Source organism: Misgurnus anguillicaudatus, chromosome 11 (assembly GCF_027580225.2).
Source record: "Misgurnus anguillicaudatus chromosome 11, ASM2758022v2, whole genome shotgun sequence".
Lineage (NCBI taxonomy): Eukaryota > Metazoa > Chordata > Actinopteri > Cypriniformes > Cobitidae > Misgurnus > Misgurnus anguillicaudatus.
The window spans coordinates 26723318-26739898 of record NC_073347.2 but is presented as its reverse complement, the minus strand read 5'-3'; positions in this window follow the sequence as shown (position 1 = coordinate 26739898).

The following is a 16581-nucleotide window of genomic DNA, read 5'->3' as shown; positions in this document are numbered from 1 at the left end:
ATTTTATCACGGTTTTCATGTTTTTTTTAAGACTATTTTGCCATTACTGAGCCTTAATACAGCCATATAAACACACCTGCCTCATTTAGATTGATTGAATCGTACCAGAGTTTGATAGCTCACTTAGTGTGGTTGGTTTGGGCAAGTGAGAATGCAGCAATCGAACTCTGATGCGCACCAAAAGCGGACCAAACAAGCGGACCGAGACCTCTTTGAAGAAGTGGTCTTAGTACGCTTTCAAACGAACTCTAGAGCGATTCGTTTGTGCTAAGAACACGATCCGAGATCTAACCGACATAACTGCAAAAGTACTGCGCATTTTTGGACTAAACCCGCTGCCGTAGTCAGTTGCACTGTGCATTATGGAATGAGGACCCTACTGAAAAATCCAGCTAAGACCAGTATAAGCTGGGGAGCTGGTTTTAGCTGGTCTCCAGCTTGGTTTTAGCTGGTTTTGCTGGTGTAGGAAGCTGGTTTTGCTGGTGTAGCAAGCTGGTCTAGCTGTGTTTTGGTCACTTTTTAAGCTGGTCTAGCTGGACTTAGCTGGTCAGGCTGGAAGACCAGCTGGCCCACCAGCATGACCAGCTTTGTCAGGCTGGGAGGACCAGCGTAAACCACCTTAAACCAGCTAAAGCCAGCTACCAGCTTATGCTGGTCTTGGCTGGATTTTTCAGTAGGGAAGTGTTTGTTGACAGTTTCTATTAGCAATATTTCACAGCCATCTGTCCATGGTGTTCCTCCTTTTTGTTTACTTCCGGGGTTCCGTTGGAATTTCGCGCACATTGATTCTGACCAATCGAGAAGCAGTTTAGGAAATACGTTCAAAGACATGTGGCCAATGTGTAATGTGGATGTTATCACATGACTGAATTTTGGGTCGTTTCAACTGGTGCGGACCAGAGCAATCAAGTGTGGTGTGAAAAGGAACCAAAACTGCTAAAAAAAAGCTACAATGAATAATTTTTTGCTTTTGGTCTGGAACAAATGAACCAAACTACAGATGTGTAAACACCCTTATTTTCACTTTTTCCAAGAACAGAAAGCTGTGGAGCATTTTCGGCACCATAATGTTTGATTCATGTTCTTTGTTTTCTTGATGTTTGTTCTATAGTAAACTTTGTTTGCAATGGTGGATCGGCTACTTTTCTTCACTTATCCAAAAATTTTAAATGTAATGTCGCAAATCAGTGCTGCCCTGATGACCTGGTAGAGTAATAATTTGAATAAGAAATATTTTGTATTGTCGAACTATTATGTGTCGAACACGGCCATCTGCGCGTAGCCATGGTGAGTATACTTTGAGCGCTCTACGGATAAGCCGAATGTGGACGTGGAAAAAAGGTGTACCCGGCACTCACTCGCCTTCATGTTATGCGCGCGTCAGTTTGTCGCTTACTTGATGTACCTCTATGCACAATACAAAAATATTTTCGAAAAAGTGGATCATGGAGACATAGTTCACAATCAAATATCGTCATATTGCACACCCCCATGTTAAAGGTTCTTCAAGAAGCCATTCAGCCAATAATAGTTCAGCTATGGCATCATGAAGCACCTTTATTTTTTAAAGTTTATACATTTTATTATTAGTATGTGTGATTCTGGGAACAAACCCGTGACCTTTGCTTTGCTAACACAATGCTTTTCCAGTTTAGCTACAGGAACTTTTTTCATTCTCTTTACTTCATTTTCGTTGTTTTCCTTTATAAGAGGGATCTAGGTGCTATTTGACTGTTTAGAGGTTTAGAGATTATCAGAAGCAATTTATATTTGTTTAGATCAAATGTTTTGAACCAATGGTTTTATCTATTGAAGTAAAATCATTAGGATTAATCAAGCGCTGTGTTAATAACTGGCATTGATTGTTGTGTTAGCTGGTCTTTAAACTGAAACATTCAGAGGTGCTGCAGGCAGCAATGAAATAATCTGTTTTTATAAAACCCTACATGCCACAAATCAAGAGATGCTTCCCTGTGGAGATATCCAAAGAAAAATACAGCAGCTGTGTCTGGCTTTCATCTCGCTCGCTATATCCCTTCACCCTGGGTTAATACCCAAATCTCCATGGAGACCTTTGTGCTATTTTGTAACCTGCGTTTATTGTGGTTTCTTTTGCTGGTGTTGTTTATTGACTCTTTTTTGGTCGTACCAAATGTAGCTTGAACACATCTCGGTTCACTGATGTGTTTATTCTTAGCGATGGAAAATATGGAAACGTTCTTTTGAAACGGCCTCATTATCAAAATGTGTTACATAAGCAAACCAACTAATAGACCATAAAAGCTTTAAGAAAGTGGTTTAATGCCAGGAAACAGGTGTGATTTTAGTCAGATGTAGTCAGCTTTTCCAGAATGTTTTGCTTGCTAAACTCCTCAATATTCCCCATGTCTCTGCTGCATGTGTCTGTACTGTATGCTTGTGCATGAGGTGTTTTGCCTTTAATGTTAACACCTCATTATTCTGATTAGCATCACTGTGATTATGTTAGCTCTGATAAAAATGGAAAAGGTCAGAGAAATGTGACACTTGTTGTTAAGCTTAGAGGAAATCATTAGGAATTAGCTTTGAGAAGGTTAACCAATCCTGGCCTGACAAAACAGCTGGTTGCTTATGTCAGAGGTGATACTGAAATGTAATGTGCTGAAAAACCTCAACTTAAAAAGCATTACAATTTTGGGTTACTCATAAAAAGTGACAATTTATGTTACACTAAACTCTTAAAAATAAAGTTGTTTTACGATGCCGAAGAATTAGTTATGGTTAAATGTGACTCTGGACCACAAGTCATAAGTAGCACGGATATATTTGTAGCAATAGCCAACAATACATTGTTTGGGTCAAAATTATTATTACGTGTGCTTGCAAAAAGCACACTTATTGTTCTTCATAAGTTTTCTTTTTCTCTCTTCTTCTTCTATATTCCGCCCTAATTTTTGGCCAGCTCCTGTGACTAGGCAGTTTGAAACAGAGACCCCGTTCAAACTTTAAAACGTTCGGGCAATGCCGGTGTAAGTTGCTTGAGGAGATGACGTCACGGATCCACGTCGTTCTTCCGCCATATTGGATTCAACAGAAAAAATCTTTTGTCGAACTTCACGAAACTGGACGTACATGATCCATGGACCAAGCCTCACAAATTTTTGAAAGCATTTGCCTCTCACAGCCCAAACAAAATCCTTCGTTTCTTAGAAACGGTTTCGTGTATTGAAACCAAACTTTGTACATGAACTTGGGACTCCAATGTGCACAAGATAAATTAGCGGCACCAGAGCAAGCACACTTTTGCAGTTCCTCCGGAAATGCATTTTCTAGTTATTTTTTAATGGCAAAAATCATTAGGATATTAAAGGTGTTGTGTGTAAATTTAAGCGGCATCTAGTGGTAAAAAACAGACTGATCTCACAAAAAGTCATGTTATAGTCACGCAAAATTTGATTAACTTATTTGTGTCCATGGCACGAAATTCAGCTTTTTTTCGTGCCTTGAGCATGAATGTCTCGCACGTGTTACTGTCTTGTTCTGTGTAACCCCTGTCTTGTACTCTTATTTTGAAGTAATGTCTGTGTCAACCATGTCTGTAGTTCTTTGTAGTTCTTTTGTTCATAGGTCCGTGTGCTGATTGTTTCCCAGGTGTGTCTGGTTTCCTTGTTATCCCTTCAGTGTATATAAGCCCAGTGTTTCAGCTGTCTTGTATCAGTCGTTGTATGTGGTTTTTCAGGTTTGGGTTCGTGTTTAGTTCTGTGTATCCTATCGGTATTATTGTTCTGTTTTACTTTGTTGTGTTTGTATTAAAAGTCGCTTGCATTTGAATCCACTGCTTCTGCCTGCATTTATCCACAAACGTTACAGCAAGAATATCTATAAATAGTTTCTCGTGTCCGTGGCACAAATTTCTTTTTCGTTTCATTTTATGGATAGTTTTCTCATTGTTTTTTCCCATTTTCTTACGATTGTCACTTGGGGTTGGGGTTAGAATCACTTTCTGTTACATTTTTAGACATCCTAACCCAAACCCGATCTCTAACCCCAACTCCAGTCGAGAATAGTTTTAAAAGTAGAAGAAAAACATGTAGAAACCAATACATAAAAAGACATCCTAACCCAAACCCCAAATCTAACCCCAAGTGACAATGATTTAAAAATAGAAAAAAACAATACATAAAATGACACGAAAAAGAAAGTCGTGCCATGGACACAAGAAACTATTTATCGAAATTCGTACAAGTGTCATGAAAAAGACATTCGTGCTCAAAGCACAAAAAAAAGCTGAATTTCATGTCATGGACACAAATAAATTAATCAAATTTTGCATGAATATAACATGACTTTCTGTAACATTATGATGTTTTAAAACGCATATGGTGCCACCACAGGACAAACATGTTGTTGTCTGAGACGATCTAGAGACAAAACACTCTAGAGCAAATTATCCGTTTAGGGCTATTGTAGAAACATGGCGGCTGCTTCCATGTAAGGTGACTTGCGGTGTATGTAGGCTAGATAAAAATGCCTCATTCTAAGGTAATAAAAACAATACAGATCATTATGTAAGGTCTTATACATCACTGATCATTTATAATATTGTATATAATATAATATTGCATTTCTGTCAAGAGATCCTTTTATAAGTTACACAATGCACCTTCAAGTAGAGATGATCCATGAAGATATTTAGTAAATTTCCTATCGTAAATACTGTATATCAAAACTTTATTTATCATTAGTATGTGGGGTTTAGGACATAATTTGAACAACTTTAAAGGCGATTTTCTAAAAAAAAAAATTCACCCTGAGATTCCAGATTTTCAAATAGGCTAGCTTTGTCTCAGCCAAATATTAACAAACCATACATCAATGGAAAGCTTATTTATTCACCTTTAAGATGAATCTATCCTTATGACTCTGGTCCAGGGTCACAATTCAAGAACCTTTATGTTCTTTGTTCTGAAAAATGTTCTAGGTTATAAAAAGGTAAGAAAGAACCAAACAATTCCTATGAGGAACCAAAAATAGTTATTCTAAAGAACATTTTAAGCACCTTTTTTTCTAATGTAATTGTGTTATTTCTTATGCACAAAGTAACTTTGGGATTATAAATTCAAGAAGTTACTTACTAATCCGATTATGTGAAAATGCATTGCTTACATTGTTTTCCCCCAACACAGAACACTTTGGTTACATCAGGAACCAGAACATAAAGGCAAAGCTCCAAACTTTGATCAAAACTAAGCTTTGGGGATTTTACATAGCTCCACATTCTAATCTCCTTTGAAAAGTTTAGAAAATGTTCTTCTGTAATTGCCGTGGATATGGCTTGTCAGATAAAGCCCAGACCTTCTTTTAAAAAACTCAATTTTCGACGAGCAAAACCTTTCATCTGCACAACACTTCTCTACGTCTAGCTCCCAGCACTGGACAAAAATAAATGAATTATCAGAAATATATGACAGAGAAAGCTTTTTAATTGCTCGGTGTAGGAAAAAAGCCAGTTACATTTTTATAATGATCCGCCCCTTCCATATAAAGTGGTGGAAGACTTGCTTTGAAAAAAGAGACAGTGTCATTTTTCCCCCTTTCACGTCTTTTTCTTTAAATGTCACAAATGTCATTGCAGAAAGGGACAGCATTATTATTGCCAGCCCAAAGGCATCCTTGATGTCTTTCATTAGGCCTGTAAAGAGCTCTCGTCACCTCTCCTCTAACAAAAGTGTGTTCGTTATGATCTTTTTGTTTTCATTCCAGTGTGATACTCAGAACAACCAGACCTTAATCTAAGCCCCTTTATACCAGAGGAGACAAACCCCAAACACCATCAAATCCCTTCGGCTTGATGGAGGATGTATGGGGAGAAGAGGGTGTATTTCAGTTTTTATGATAGTTGATTAAATATGCATGTTTATAAATCAAATGAAATTAATAATATATCAATAGTATTTGGAAAATTTAGACAGTACATTATGGTGTTGGATGATTTAATTGAACAAAATTATGTTCTTTATAGTAAGGTAAGGTCCTAAGTTAACAAGTAAACTGGTTTACTTTACATAAACTATGTGTTGTACATAGGGAATTGGCATGATGCCTCTAATTGTATATTATACTGTATAGACCTCCTTGTTTACATTTATATTTATCCACTTGGCAGATGCTTTTATGACTTGCAGTGCATTCAAGCTATTCATTTGTATGTGTGTTCGCTGAAATCAAACCTATGACCTTTTGTACTGCTATCACAATGATCTACATGTACCAGTTGAGAAACATGAACAGAGTTGTTTTCTAAGATATGTCTGTGAAATAATCAATACTCATTACCTTTAGACAGGCAGAAATACTATTCACAAAGACTATACACATTTTCTTGTTTGTACACTCTTAAAGGATGTGTTAATTTTTTACACATCTTTGTGCGTTAAGCTTTTAACACATTATGTGTAATTTTAACACATTATGTGTCATTTTGTGTTGATTTTGTGTTACAATATAACACAAGTTGTGTTAAAAGTAATAAGAAGTGTGTTTTGGATGTAAGGAGAAGAAAGCCAGCCTTATGGAAACAATTAATATAGTTTATTATCCGGGGTAGCAGCAGAGTTTTTTCAGTGTGTGTTTGATGCGCTGGATTTCATTGTAAAGTCCCAACATGACTTTCATGCGGTAAGTAAGACTTCTGTCTTATGTTGGAAATAGGCACCTGCATATTATATAAATGATACGAACATGTAGTAAATCATAAATTAAACAGTGTTGTATGGTGTTTCATGACTCGTACTCGCTCCTCCTGCGGTAGTAACTCCTCCTTCTTCATTTTTTCATACGTTATCGGAAAGAATCGGTAAAGCTAATCTGTCTTTTATAAATCTGATTAAATTAAAGACTCTTCGGAGATAAAAAGGATGTAATACTACTCTATAGGTACTCCAGATTAACATCAGAAATAAAGAAACAGCTTGTGTTATGTGAGCTTTAATGACATAATATTTACAAATGATTAAACCAAATATATGTTTGTGACATTTGAACGTCTTGAAAATAAATGAGTTTTCCTCTCAGAAGGTCTGCATTTATAAAAAAGTAGCAAATAAAATATTTCAAATCAATATTTAATGTTCCTTACCTTACTTATGAGGTTAATAGCCATGTAATAAGCGGGATAATGTAAAGGCAGCAGGTTGTTATTGTTAAATAAGCAGTGTTGAGGGTAACGCATTACAAGTAACGTGCATTACGTAAAAATATTACTTTTCTGAAGTAATGAGTAAAGTAACGCATTACTTTATAAATTTATACATTAATATTTAAGTTACTTTTTTAAAAAATACTGTAATGTGAGTTACTTTTCAGTGTAATTCATTTCATTTGAAAAAAAAACAATGTACTGAATTAAACTGAATGTAGTCACGTAGAATTATGCACTATGCATGCATGCCTGAGCGGGAACAATTTGAGTCAGTAACGGAGAGGGCAGGCCAGAGTTGATATTTTTGCGATGGAAATATGCAATTTCTGACTGAAGTCATAAAAAACACCTGCAAGGCTTAAAAGAGATCAAACATCAGCCAAGTAAGGAGAAGTAACGCAAAAGTAACTACAAAAGTTACGTCATGAAAAGTTACTAATTAACGCAAATAGTTACTTTTTGGGGAGTAACTTAATATTGTAGTGCATTACTTTTAAAAGTAACTTTCCCCAACACTGTAAATAAGCCCCTTCAGTGTGATGCAAGACCCTTCGCATCAGGTCCTGATTATGCCGTCTGGGCTTATTTCTGCAATAACAACCTGCTGTCATAATTTTCTCACTTATGTTGACAGCCCTTCTGTGTAGTTTTGTGAGGACGTCGCTTATTGTGATGCTATCTCAACCAGACATGGTCAGAATTCAGACCAAATACTCTTTACTAGAACAGATATCACTAGTGAACCAAAAGACAAATATGTCTCTATAAATATCAGGGGACGGGTGGATGAGGGGATGTTAGGAGACGGATAGTTTACAGTAAATAGATTGAAGAGGAGAGATAGGCTGGTGTAATGAGGTAAAGTGTATGTGGGTGTGTGTGAGATATGAAAGAGTGGGTGGCTGTGCTCTGTGCGGGTGGGTTCAGGGTCGACTCTCCATGAGCTCTGCTTGGAGCAAATAAACTCCTCCACAAACAGGACTGTTGGCCAATCCCGTCTCTTCTTGACTGTGATGTGTTTCCAATCTTCCTACGCTCCGATGGGCCAATTCTAATTTAGGGATTCAAAAGCTGAGAGAATGCATTCTTTTTGTTTATGCCATAATTCCAGTGTTTTAATAACCCATAGTGATTTTTCAGTGTGTAGTCTGCTAACTTGTTTGTACTGACCAGAGAATTTATCTCTAATTAACATAATTAATATAATTATTTATAATTTAAGCATTTGGCAGACACTTTTATGGAAAAAAGTGATCTGTGCTTCAAGCATTACAGTTTTATCAGTGTGTGTCTGCCCTGCAGTGTAAGAAATCCAACATGATCTCATGGAAAGTCGTGTTGTATAGTCACGCAAAATTTGATCAATTTATTTGTGTACAAGGCAAGAAATGCAGCTTTTTTATCGTGCCTTGAACACAAATGTCTTTTTTGTGACACTTGCATGAATTTCTATAAATAGTTTCTTGTGTCCGCAGCATGACTTTCTTTTTCGTGTCATTTTATGTATTGTTGTCTCCCTTTTCCCCCCTATTTTTAAATCATTGTCGCTTGGGGTTAGATTTGGGGTTTGGGTTAGGATGTACTTTTATGTATTGGTCTCTACATGTTATTCTCGCCTGGAGTTGGGGTTAGAGTTGGGGTTTGGGTTAGGATGTCTAAAAATGTAACAGAAAGTGATTGTAACCCCGACCCCAAGCAACAATGGTAAGAAATTAGGGGAAAATGGAGAAAACAATACAGTACATTAAATGAAACGAAAAAGAAAGTCGTGCAATGCTCACGAAAAACGATTTATAGAAATTGTAACAAAAAAGCAGAATTTCGTGCCATGGACAACAAATAAATTGATAAAATTTTGCGTGACGCGACTTTCCGTGAGATCACTCTGAAAAAATCTTTACTGCATTAAATTTTTTTCAAGTCATGTCAACTTTTATTTATCTTGACAAGAGATGAGTTGCTACAACTTATAAAATAAACTTGACTTTTTTAACTATATTTGAAAGAATCATCATAAGAACTAATCTAGTCAAGATAAATAATAGTAAATTGAAATGACTTGTAAATCTGAGTTAATTAAAAAAAAATTAGACAGCAAAGAATTTTTAACAGTAATAATAATAATAATAATAATACATTTTATTTATAACGCCCTTTTCATTCCGAAGAATCTCAAAGGGCTACAAGGACAGCGACAATAATAATTACACAAAGATATGCAAGTAAAACCATAAAAACAATAAAATAATCAGCACAAATAAGCCTTTCTGAATAAAAAGGTCTTTAGTTCAGCCTTGAAAGTGTCCAAACTCTGTATTTCTCTCAACTCAGATGGTAGATGATTCCAAAGCCGTGGTGCAACTGAACAGAATGCTCGGTCCCCCATAGTACGAAGATTTGTCTTTGGGATATGAAGAAGTAGGTGGCCTGATGATCTTAGAGTGCGGGGGGAGGGTTTCAAGGTGATGAGTTCGTGTAAATAAGGTGGTGCATGCCCAGTGATACATTTATATGTGAGCAGTACAATTTTGTAGTCAATCAGGAATGAAACAGGTAGCCAGTGCAGTGAATGTAAGATCGGAGTGATATGATCATATTTTCGGACTCTCAAGAGGACTCTGGCAGCGCTATTTTGGATGTATTGTAGCTTCTGCATGTTTCTGGCGGAAATCCCAGTGAAGAGTCCATTACAATAATCCAACCTGGTGGAAATGAAGGCATGTACAAGTTTCTCTGCATCCGAAGAGTTAGAAAAGGACGTAGTTTTGAGATATTTCGAAGATGGTGGAAGGAAGTTTTACAAATATATTTAATGTGTTCGTTAAAGGTCAGCTGCGGGTCAAACCTAACCCCTAGGTTTGTAACTGAGGAGGAGAACATGATGGTTTGGCCGTCCAAGGTGAACTGAGATACCAGAGAAGAGTGGATCTGATGCGGGGTGCCAATGAGTAATGCCTCAGTTTTCCCAGAATTTAGTTGGAGGAAGTTGTTTTCCATCCATGCCTTTTTTTCCAGAAGACACATGTCGAGTCGTGACAAGACTGTGGAGGGACTTTGGGCAGTTTTAATATAAAGTTGTAAGTCATCGGCGTAACAGTGGAATGACAGTCCATGTCTGCTGATGACAGAGCCAAGAGGGAGCAGGTAGAGAATAAATAGAATCGGTCCTAGAACCGACCCCTGCGGAACACCACATGTAACAGGGAGCTTCCTGGACTCATAGTCTCCCAGTATAACACGTTCAGTCCTACCATAAAGGTAGGATTTAAACCACTGCAGTGCTGTTCCTGTAAGTCCAACTGCATTTTGGAGACGATCCAGAAGGATGGCATGGTCAACTGTGTCGAATGCAGCTGTTAGGTCAAGTAGAATGAGCAATGAAGGTGATCCGGAATCAGCTGCCATAAGAAGGTCATTTGTCACCCTGAGCAGTGCTGTTTCGGTGCTGTGAGCCGAGCGAAAGCCTGATTGAAATATCTCATATAAGTTATTGTGTTCTAGATGGTTATGAAGCTGAGTGGCCACTTCCTTCTCTAGAACCTTTGACAGAAATGTAAGGTTGGAGATTGGCCTATAATTTCCCAAAACTTCTGGGTCTAGGGATGGTTTTTTAAGTATTGGACGGATGACAGCAGATTTAAGGGCCAGAGGGACAACGCCAATCTTGAGTGAGAGATTCATAAACTCTGTAATGATAGGGCTGACACTGGGAATGAGTGACTTGAGCAAAGCAGTCGGGATAGGATCCAAGGTGCTGGTGGACGGCTTCATTTTTTTAATGATTTCCTCAACATGGTTCTGTTGAACCTCAGTAAAGTGTGATAGAATTGTCAATCCACCGAACAGTGGGTTGAAAGACGGTGGAGACAATGAGGAGGAGCCAGATATTGAAGAACGAATGCTATTGACTTTAGATCTAAAATAATCAATGAAGCTGTTGCATCGCTCCACTGTGGTTTCAGTGGGTAAAGATGATTTTGGCTTCAGGAGATTGTTTACTGTAGAAAAAAGATGCTTAGAATTTCCAGTGTTCTTATTGATGAGGTTGGAGTAAAATATTGAGCGTGCATCCTTTAAGGACTTAAGATAAGCCTTTTGATGGTCGCGGAAAGCAAGATTATGCACAGTTAGACCAGTCTGTTTACTGCGGCGTTCCAGGATACGTCCCTTAGTTTTCATTTGCCGCAGTTCCTGTGTAAACCATGGGGCAGAGCGTTCAAAGTTGACTTCCCGTGTCCGGACAGGGGCATGAAGGTCAAAAACACTACTCAGAGATGTATTGTAATGTTCCACTAGTCCTTCCACCGTTTCAGTGACTGGGTAATTTATATGAGGTTGGAGGTCTCCCATGATGGAAATTGGGTTTAGTTGTTTCCAGTTCCGAAAAGATATTTGGCGCTTGGGTCTGATGATGGGCAGTGAAAATGTAAGGGCCATAGAGATCAACTTGTGGTCGGATACACCCAGATCTTTTACCTCCAGGCTGTTCATAGGGGCCGTATCAGTAATGACAAGATCTAAGATATGGCCCTTGGTGTGCGGAGGAACCTTCACATGTTGCTGAAGACCAAGACAATCAAGAAGACTCATAAACTCTGTTGCAAGATGTCTGAAGGGTTTGTCAATATGGATATTGAAATCACCACGAATAACAATTCTGGTTGATATGGAACAGAGTGATGTGAGTAAATCATGTATTTCAGGGAGAAATGAGGAGTGTGGTTTGGGGGGACGGTATATAAGAAGCACTGTCATGGAGTATGGAGGTTTACATTTAAAGGCCAAGCATTCCATTGAGGTAAAATCAGTCAGTGGCAGAGGAGAGAGTTTCAATTCATCCCGATGGATGACGACCAAACCACCCCCACGTCCAGAGCTGCGTGCTTTTTCCATATAGACATAACCCTGGGGGCAGGCTTCATTTAGTGATGAGTGATCCCCTGTTTTGTGCCAAGTTTCCACTAGGCACATAAAGTCTAATCCTCTATCCAGAATATGATCATGGATAAGCAATGATTTATTTGTGAGAGATTGTGTGTTAAATAATTCCATAGTTGCAGTAGACAGAGCTGATGGTGAAAGTCTCTGTAAGCTCCGCAGTACGCTATGGTCCACTCCACGTTTTGTATTTCTCCCACCGCTAGGAAGCGGTGTGGGATTGCCATATAGTCCAAACTCGGCAGTGTTCTGATGACGTAGTTGGAGCGCGACACGCGCCGCTGAGGACCAGATGGAGGGGATTGTCGATCTAGCATGCAGGAGGTAAACAAAGTTTTTCCGAGCACTTCTGTGGCAGTACCGGGGTCGGCGCAGAAGTCCAAGCTGTCTTAAGACTGTGGTGCAGGATGGAGCGATGTTCCGATTGAGACTCAGCAGTTGGGAAATTGTATATTTCAACATCACGCCGGACATTGATAGCGTAACAGCAAGGAGCAGCGGCAGCAGGTACGTTGGTAAAGCACCCCGCCAGAAAGTTGTTGCAGTATACAGAGGAAAACTTGCAAAAGGCATGAAATAGTCCTAAAGACAATTTCTTAAAATACACTTAAAATACGCTAAAATGCACTAAAATATCGGAGGTGGAGAAGCGGCGAACAGACAGCGCCAGCGTCCTCTCCCTTTTATTTTATACACCAGTACAAATGTTCACAGTTCTTGCTTGTTAGTAATAGTATTGCCTTGCGTACTGTCAAAAAACTGTGTGCACCTTCCCTCCAGCATCAACTGTTACCAGTGTGGGAATCGAACCCATGAACAATGTGCTGCTAATGCAATGCTATACAATTTGAGCTATACTCTAAAAACGTGCTGTGTTATTTTCAACCTATTATTGAGTCAAAAGGCAAACCCAGGCCTAGAGATAAATTAACCCAGACAATGTTTAAATTAGACCCAGCAATAGGTAAAAAAAACCCCACAAAGGGGAAATCATAACCTAATATGACCCAATATGGGGGTGAAAATAACCCAGCAGTGTCTATATGGTCTGTGAGCTGCATTAAGTTGCCAACAAGCTAATAATAATTATGTTATCAATTATGTATACTTTATTATTTATTAAGTAGTTATTATACTGTATATCCCAAACCCTGCACATTTGAAAAAAGTCCACTAAATAATTTTTTTCCATCGACTGACTTTGTTTTTTAAGAGAAAGTGTGCTTGTCTGTCACAACAGGAAACTCTCTCCTCAGAATCCAAATATGCCACAGTGACACAATTCCCCTCCTCTGCCATTACCCTGCACCTGTCACTTTTGACCTGATGGTCCAAGGTTAAGAGACGGGAAATACAATAATGTCACACAAAGATAAAATGAAAGGAGAAAAACAGAAAACAAGACCAAAGTAAGACCCCTGTTGTCCTGTCCTTTCTTTTGCACACACTAAAAAATGCTGGGTTATTTTCAACCCAGCACTGGGTCAGAAATGAACAAACCTAACAGTTGTGTTAAATAAAATTTTAATATTTGATTCAACAATAGGTTCAAACAACCCAGCACAGGTTAAATTATAACCCAACGGGTTGGGTTTGTCCAATGCTCTCTCACAAAAATTCGTACATATTTTATAGGTTGGCTAATTCGTATCAATTCATATGACCACATTTGTAAGTTTTGGTACGATTTGCCTCGACCCCTGTGACGTTGGGGTTAGGGGCGGGGTTAGGATTTCGGTTTCGTTGTTGTTTTATTCACGAGAATCGTACGATTTTGCACAATTAACTTTGTATGAATTGATACGAATTAGCCAACTTGTAAAATATGTACGATCAGGGACGTCACTAGGATTGGAAGACAGGGGGGGCTCAGCCCACAGAGTATTTGTAACTTGTGTTTGCAAAATTTTTGCACTCACATCTGAGCTACAATTATGTCAACAACCAGTCAAGAAACCAAGATGTTTACAAGTAAAACATGACAGACATATCCTCCTCTTCCATTTCTACTCTGTTAAATAAAAGTTACTGTAATGTTAGCTTTTTCCTCTGTCTCTGTACCCTCTTGCTCATCCTGCCTCAAGCAGCTTGCCTGTTGACCCTTTTCCTCCTCAGCCTCTCCTTCTGTCTTATCCTTTATTTAAGATAAAAAAACCCTGATGCTAATTTCATGACTTTAGAAATGCAAATTGGTCACATGAAACATCCAAAATGTCCATAAACAGAGGTCAGACAGATAAAAAGTTGGTAAGTTAAACAAATGAGAAAAAGCAGTACAAGAAATAGAAAAAAATTGGCATCACTGCATACTTTACCAGGTAAGCTATTGATACGGATCCTTTTTAAAGTGGCTACTGTATAAATACAATAACCTGATGGCGGAAGGAATAAAAGATTTGGAGTAATGATTACTGTATAATATGTACTGTATGACTGCTTTCATTTTTGTTTCACATGTGTATCTGTGGAGAGTGTGGGCATTTACTAATCTTTAGCCTACTTTTAGGTAACATCTACGTATTTAATATTTAATTTATCACATTATGTGATTAAAATAGTCTCAGGCCTAGTTAGAATATAGCTAGCATATTAAATATAATGAAAAAAAATGTAGTGTATGCTATGCATAGTGCCTAGACCTGCCAACAAATGCTTATTGTTATAAGAAATTCAAGAAAAAAAAAGAAAAACAATCCTTAGACCTATAGACCATTACTGACCTCAATCACACCGGGTCCGGCTCCCTCAGAATCAACTGGCCTGCCAATCTCCTGCAGCTGCTTCTCTTTCTCTCTCCTAAAATATTTTCTTATATCCATCTCATCTGCTCAATGAATTGAAGGATACAACAGTATTGCATTAACAGGGACCCTATGATGACATTTAGTTTTCAGTGACAACAACATTCTATGGGGATTGATACTGTTGAATATGCCTCTTTTAGAGATATTTTATTTTAGAGATATTTTATTTTAAATATTATTAGGCCTATATTGTTGGCAAAGAATAAAGAGTTGTGATTAGATTGCTAAGTTAACAATTTCTTGTATTTTGCTTGTGCAAGACTAAAGTTTTTCATGACATAGCAAACCAAAATATTCCCATTCATTTACCTCAAGAAAACGTAGCTAAAGGTAAGCAGCCAGCAGGTAATTAAAAACAACTTACAATTTCACTCCTCCGTATCACGACACTTACCAATCTTTATTTCACCATTAGCTTGCGTAACTTTACTAGAGTGTATCAGTTTGTGTGTGTGTGTATTGTGTAATAACAAGCTTCTTCTTCTTCTGGTGTTTAATGGCGGTTGGCAAACCAACTAAAGGTGCATTTTCCGCCACCTACTGGATTGGAGTATGGAGCACAATTTGTAATAACAAGCTACAATAGCACATACAGACAACCGGAAGCGATCGCCGTTTTCCGGTTTGGTCACTGGACGTTCGACATCTAGCGTATTCTGTCCGACTTGTCAGATGTTTTTTTGTAGCTGGATATATAACATTTGTTGAGTCTAAATATTAATGAGGATACAGTTTTTAATAAATCAAATTTTATTGTTGTTCTTATAATCATTTAGGGGGGCTTAGGAACATTTTGGGGTAGCTTCAGCCCCCCTAAAATAGACCTAACGACGTCCCTGTGTACGATTTCACGTGAGATCAGGCTGGTTTGTCCCTTTTTGAGTGCAGTTTATTCAATGTTTTAATCAGGGCAAAAAGTAGGATTTTAAGTGTTTTATTAATCAAAATCAATGTCTTTATTCATAAATAAACACACTGGTGTCCAATGACCTCTGCCAGTGATCTGACTTTTCTTTGTAAGCTTAGAGTTTCTCCTCTTTACATACATTGAACAGGTAAGTCCAAGGAGGCATCCATATCGTTACGCCGTACTGATCAACTATAATAGCAGAGAGGGACAAAAAGCACTAGCCTACCAACGCGTTTCCACAATGTGTTTTCATTCAGAACACATGAACCAGCTGCAACGGCCAAGGAGATCAGCGATTACATAACGGCTACTGTAGTTGCAACACACAATTTGATAAGGGGAGGCGCTAGAAAGCACTGTTCGTTTGAATGCAAAATACAATTTCACCACTAGATGGGGGTAAATCCTGCTTATTGCCCCTTTAATTAAAGTGTTGTTGCTTGTATTTATTTTTTGGTTGACATCACTTAGGCTGGAAATGTAAGCTGGTAGCTATATTCATACATTGTTTTAGACTATTGTTGCTGGAATCTGAGAATGCAAAAAATCTAAATATTAAGAAAATCGCTTTAAAAGTTGTCCAACTTAAGTCCTTAGCAACTCACATGATAAATACTTTTTTTTACATATTTGCGGAATATACAAAATATCTTCATATTGCATGATCTTTACTTAATATTCTAATGATTTTTGAGATTATAAAACAACATTTTTAACCCATACTACTGCTACAAATATATAATATATAT